The sequence below is a fragment of the Papio anubis genome, chromosome 20 (assembly GCF_008728515.1).
Source record: "Papio anubis isolate 15944 chromosome 20, Panubis1.0, whole genome shotgun sequence".
Lineage (NCBI taxonomy): Eukaryota > Metazoa > Chordata > Mammalia > Primates > Cercopithecidae > Papio > Papio anubis.
Window position 1 is genome coordinate 44,585,731 of NC_044995.1, and position 6,000 is coordinate 44,591,730.

The following is a 6,000-nucleotide window of genomic DNA, read 5'->3' on the forward strand; positions in this document are numbered from 1 at the left end:
GTTTGATCCTCCTTTTTGGTTAACTTGTTCCTTAAAGATGAATCCAACTGGGCCCGAGGCGGGTGGATCACCTGAAGTCAGGAGTTCGAGATCAGTCTGGCCAACATGGTGAAATCCTGTCTCCCTTAAAAATACAAAATTAGCCCGGTGTGGTGGCGGGCGCCTATAATCTCAGCTACTCAGGAGGCTGAGGCAGGAGAATTGCTTTAACCCAGGAGGCAGAGGTTGCCCCGTGAGCCAAGATGTGCCACTGCCCTCCAACCTGGGAGACAGAGCAAGACCATGTATCAAAAAAAAAAAAAAAAAAAAAAAGGAGTCCTTTTGTACTGGGAACCTAATGCCCTATATTATAATTCCTAGCCAAATACAGAGTAATTACTTGTTTGCACCCAGCGTTCTAACCACAGGAAGGGAATGGGGGAAGTGGGTTTTTGCAAGAACATGCCTTGAGGTGCACGCCTCCACACAGCTAAGCAATCTAGTTTGGGAGATAATACTCATAGGTGTCCAGGAAATGAGGAACAACCAGGTAGCGCATAATTAAAGCACCACATTTTATGATGCAGATCATTTAAGAAATGTGGGAGACTGGACACAGCGGCTCACGTCTGTAATCCCAGCACTTTGGGAGGCTGAGGCGGGTGGGTCACCTGAGGTCAGGAGTTCCAGACCAGCTTGGCCAACATGGTAAAACCCTGCCTCTACTGAAAATGTAAAAATTAGCCAGGCGTGGTGGCGGGCACCTGCAATCCCAGCTACTCTGGAGGCTGAGGCAGGGAACGCCTGATCTCAGGAGGAGGAGGTTGCAGTGAGCCAAGATCATGCCACTGCACTCCAGCCTGGGCAACAAGAGCGAAACCCCATCCCCCCCCCAAAAAGCAAAGAAGAAGAAGAAAGAAAGAAAGAGAGAGAGAGAGAAAAAGGAAGGAAGGAAGGAAGGAAGGAAGGAAGGAAGGAAGGAAGGAAGGAAGGAAGGAAGAAAGAAAGAAAGAAAAAGAAAGAGAAAGAAAAAGAAGTTGGGATCAGTCATATTGCACACACGGAGGGGGAGCTTCAGGAACAAGAAGACAAAATTGTATGGGAACATCAATACTCTTAGAAGTGCTGCAAAACCAGAAGTCTGAGCAGTGTTGAAACTTGTAATAATCAGACAGGTATGCATACATCATGTGTGTGTATGTGTATGTGTGTGCGTTGGGGGGGCGGGGAGGAATTATTGCTGTGAAATGGAGAAACTACTCGAATCTCTCCCCCACCCTCGCAGCCCTGATTCCTTTCAGTCAAGCCTCCTCCAGTCCCCTGTAAGAATCTGGACCCTCTGCATCTAGGGTCCTGCATCTAGGAGAAAAACACGAGATGGAAAACATGTTTGAGGGTCATCCTCTCCACCCCCCGGCACTATGATTTCATCCAAGTCCACGGATAGCAAGGCCCCAGGGACCCCTCCTCTTGGGTGGATTTGGTCCCAAGCCCGTGTCAATAAGCCATTTGCACAAACGCCATTTGGACTGATGCCAGGCAAGGTGTGAGGTAAGAGGATCAGAAGGGCTCATGCTAATCAGGACTCAGCCAACAACATTCCGGCATCACACCCTTTAAAGTTCAACATGGCAGGGGGGCCGCCTCACACACCCAGGGCCCAGGGCAGCTGCAGAACATTCCCTGTGCGGCCGCACACATCTGTACGCCAATCCCGTGTGCACAAGCACCGGCAAGTGCATGCGTCCCCCATTGCTTGGGAAGAAACATTCACACTGCATTCAGAAAGTCCAAATGAGTAGCTCAAGATCAATGCAGAATTCAAGCTGCATTGTTGGGTTCTAAAATGTGATCTCCTTCCTTATTTCTTAGTTTTTTGTTTTTGTTTTTGTTTTGTTTGTTTTTTGTTTTTTTTTTTTACCTTGGTAATTCCACGGATCAATATATCCTGACGATTCATTTCTTCACCTGCAGTATTGCGTTCCTCCATTATTTATGGTTTTATGAAAACATGGGTCTAGGTGGGGAATTTCTCTCTTTTCTGACCTAAAGCAGAGGATAATAACTGAAAATCACACCTACATTCCCCACCACCCAAAACATCAATGACGAGGCTCACACCACCAGACCTCTAAGGCCGTGGAATACAGGGGATTTTCAGGGCAGTGAAACCATTCTGTATGACACAGTGATGATGGATACAGGTTATTACATATATTTCAAAACTCAGAATGTACAAAATAAAGAGTCAACTGAAATGTATCTACTTTTTGTTCTTTTGCTTGTAATTTGGTGTAATCTCTAAAATCACTATGGGTTTTCATGACTTTAGATAGGGGTCATAAAAAATTACCCTTTGCTTCTAATAGCTTTCTAGTTTCAACGTTTGTATTTACAACACTGGTCGATTTTGAGTTGATGTTTGTGTATCATACACTTCAGGAGACTAGCACTTTTTAGCCCCTTGTTAGCTGTTGTTTTATTTATTTTTTCTATATCCTGTGAGGTAGGAGTCCAGCCTTCTACCTATGAGGTAGAACGCCTCATAAACACATTTCTGGTCTTTCTTTTGCAGTTGGATATCCAGTTGTAGTGACCTTTCCATACTGAACCTGCTCTCTCAGCCATCACACCGTCTCCCAACTGAAAAAACAGCTAAGCCACTCTCAAGTTTCCATGGAGACAGTGGCCACATGACCTCAATCTGGCCAATCAGCAGATTCCATCTTCTTTTTCCACCGTGATTGGCTAAGGCCTGCTCATGTGACACACTCTGGCCAAAGGTCAGGCCGTTGTCTTGGAAACATCTGGGAGGAGAAGATCTATTTCCGTTAGGCTGCTGGGGCTCTGGGTGCCATCTTGTTACCTTGGAGGAAGAGCCCACCTGAGAATGACATCAACTTAGTGGGAAGTCAGCAGAACTAAGGGGCCGAGAGAGTTGATTCCTGGTGACATCATCTGGCTCCTGGGTGCAGCCACAGTGGAGTTGGCCTCGAATGTTGTCCCTGGCATGGAAGTGACCAGAGGTCGCCCTCACATGTCAGCAGACACCTCCAGCCGTGTCATTTTTGCTTCTCGTTAGCAAAGTTTGTAGGGGTAGTAGTCTCAGTTGGCATTCCTAGCTGAGATGTGTAGCTGGGAGATCTCCACGCTGTGGGGCCTTGGGACGACTTCTGCCTCGGAGGAGACCCTTACTGATGATCGTAGGCTCCTCAAGGTCATCAATAGGGCAACTTTACCCAGGGGTCAGGCAGCTGGCCCAGCACGAACTCACTGGGACCGAGATGGCTGTGAGTCCCCAACAGAGACAGCAGAACCTGCAGCCTCCAGCGTCTGTGCACAGGGTCCATATGATGAAGGCCCTTCATGCGAGATCATCAGACTCGTGGCTGGCCCAGAACAGGCTGTTCCTGGTGGTGGATTAAGCCAGCTCGAGAGAGGCTATCCGACTTCACCTCGAATTCTCCTCCTTGGTAGAGGCCGGGGCAAAAGTTCCAGCAAATAGGATATTCCGTGCAGTGGGCTTCTAGCAGGAAAATTATCTACAGGGTTCTGAAGCAGAGAACTTCCCTACAAGGGAGGCTTAGCGGCGGAAACAACAGACTCTGGCTTTGATACCAGATTCACCGTGGGCTGGCTGAGCCCTTGATTAGGAGCTCCTCTTCTGCCCAGCCTCGAGACTGTTCCCGGGACAAAGTCTGATGGACCCGGTGGAGGCATGTGGAGTTGGGAGTCACTGTCACCACACCATGGTGGCCGGGGTCTGTTATCTGTCAGGACAGACTTTTGTGGGGCTGAGGACAACACTAATACTGTGTGAATGATGACAGGAGATCCGTTTCATTTCCGTAGAACTAGAGCAGCCTCATAAACCCACATTTCTGGTCCTTGACTCCCAGGGAGGGGCCTCACTAGCCCTCATCATGGGGAGTTCATGGATTAACATGGGTCAGGAGGAGACCCCAACTAAAAGACCATACTGGGAGCTATTCCCGATCACCCGGAGTCTAGGCGCTCCTGATGTGCAGGGAAATGGGAGCAGACCCGTCCCACCTGCAGGAACAAAGATGCGATGAGAGCATTGTCTGCCACCAGATCCTGGGCTGCGGGAAACCCGAGGTGCGGGGCTCCATCATCACAGTGAAGCTCTTGCCTTCAGCAGATCCTACTACCTGCCGCCATTCTCCCCCCCACCCGAAAAAAAAACTCCTTTAATGAATATTAAACTTGTACTGGAAAAAGGTGAATAAATAAACAAGATATAGTTGCCTTAGTCAAGGCACGATCTTGGCTCATTGCAACCTTCACTTCCCGGGTTCAAGTGATTCTCCTGCTTCAGCCTCCCAAGTAACTGGGATTACAGGCCACCATGTCCGGCTGATTTTGTATTGTTAGTAGAGACGGGGTTTCTCTATTTTGGTCAGGCTGGCCTCGAACTCCCGACCTCAGGTGATCCACCCGCCTCTGTCTCCTAAAGTGCTGGGATTACAGGCGTGAGCCACCGCGACTGGCCAGCAAACTCTCTGTTTCTAAGGTGAGTAGATAAAGCTGCGACCTCCACAACAGGGATTTTTCTTAGTATCATCAAACTACACTTGCCATTCTTTTATCCCTGTGGTATCATTTGTCTCCACTAGGGGGAGAAAGGAGTAAAAACTTCATGGTTCTCTAATCCCATACACATAACATGAAATAAACTTGCCTTTTTATAATCTGAATAATTTATAGTGTGCAAGAAAATGCAGATCCATTTACTGAAGGAATATTTATTGACCACGTACAATACGCTTATCCTCCCAGAACATTAGTTGAAAAAATACTGAAAAATTGGAAAGTGTATTAGAATATAAAACACTGTATAAATGTTTTATGTATCCCCCAAACCAAAATTATTAATATTTTAATTTCCTGTTTGTTTTTACATTTTTGTAAGATTTATTTTTTATTTTTTATTATTTTTGGTGTCACGTTTTTGCTCTGTCTCCCAGGCTAGAGTGCAGTGGTGCGATCTTGGCTCACTGCAACCTTGACCTCCTGGGCTCAAGCCATTCTCCCACCTCAGCCTCCTGAATAGCTGAGAATACAGGTGCACACCACCATGCCCAGCTCTTTGCTGGTTTTAATGGAAGCAAATTCATCAATAATATTTTTAAAATCAAACTTCTGGGAAGAAAATGAACCATTAGTTAAATATATATTTATATTTAAATATATTTCTGTGTGTGTGTATATATATACACACATGTGGGTGTATATATAATGTGTGTGTGTGTGTGTATATATATATATATATATATTTTTTTTTTTTTTTTTGAGATGGAGCCTCACTCTGTCACCTAGGCTGGAGTGCAGTAGCATGATCTTGGCTCACTGCAATTTCAGCCTCCCAGGTTCATGCAATTCTCCTGCCTCAGCCTTCCGAGTATGTGGGACTACAGGTATGTGCCACCATGCCCAACTAATTTTTGTATTTTTAGTAAAGACAGGGTTTCACCATGTTGACCAGGCTGGTCTTGAACTCCTGACCTCAGGTGATCCTCCCACCTTGGTCTCCCAAAGTGCAGGGATTACAGGCGTGAGCCACTGTGCCTGGCCGTTAACAATATTATTCAGCCTTAAAAAAGAAGGAGATCCTGCCATTTGTGACAACATGGATAAACCTGAAGGACGTTTTCCTAAGTGAAATAAACCAGTCACAGAGAGACAAATACCGCATGATCTCACACATACGTGGAATCTCAAAAAACCATCAAATACATGGAAACAAGAGAATAGAATGGTGGTTACTGAGGTGGTGATGGAGTAGAGGAGAAACGGGGAGATAGAGGTCAAAGGGCACAAAATTGCAGCTATGTGTGATGAGTAAGTCCAGAGATCAGGTGTATAACATGAGGACAATAGTTAATATTGTATTATGAAGTGGAAATTTGCTAAGAAACTAAATTTTGGATACTTTTGCACACACACAAAAGGTAGCTACAGGAGATAATGAAAATGTTAATTCACTTAACTATAGTTATC

General features: G+C 45.9%; 1 protein-coding gene across 1 annotated transcript in view; it reads left to right on the forward strand.

Moving 5' to 3' along the window:
* The first annotated feature begins 4,418 nt into the window (after positions 1-4,418).
* Positions 4,419-6,000, forward strand: part of LOC101006089 (putative adhesion G protein-coupled receptor E4P) — a 53,624-nt gene continuing 52,042 nt past the window's right edge. Inside the window, exon 1 of the mRNA XM_031660042.1 lies at positions 4,419-4,513. The gene's annotated coding sequence lies outside the window, so the exon portion shown is untranslated. The remainder of the gene's footprint in view (positions 4,514-6,000) is intronic.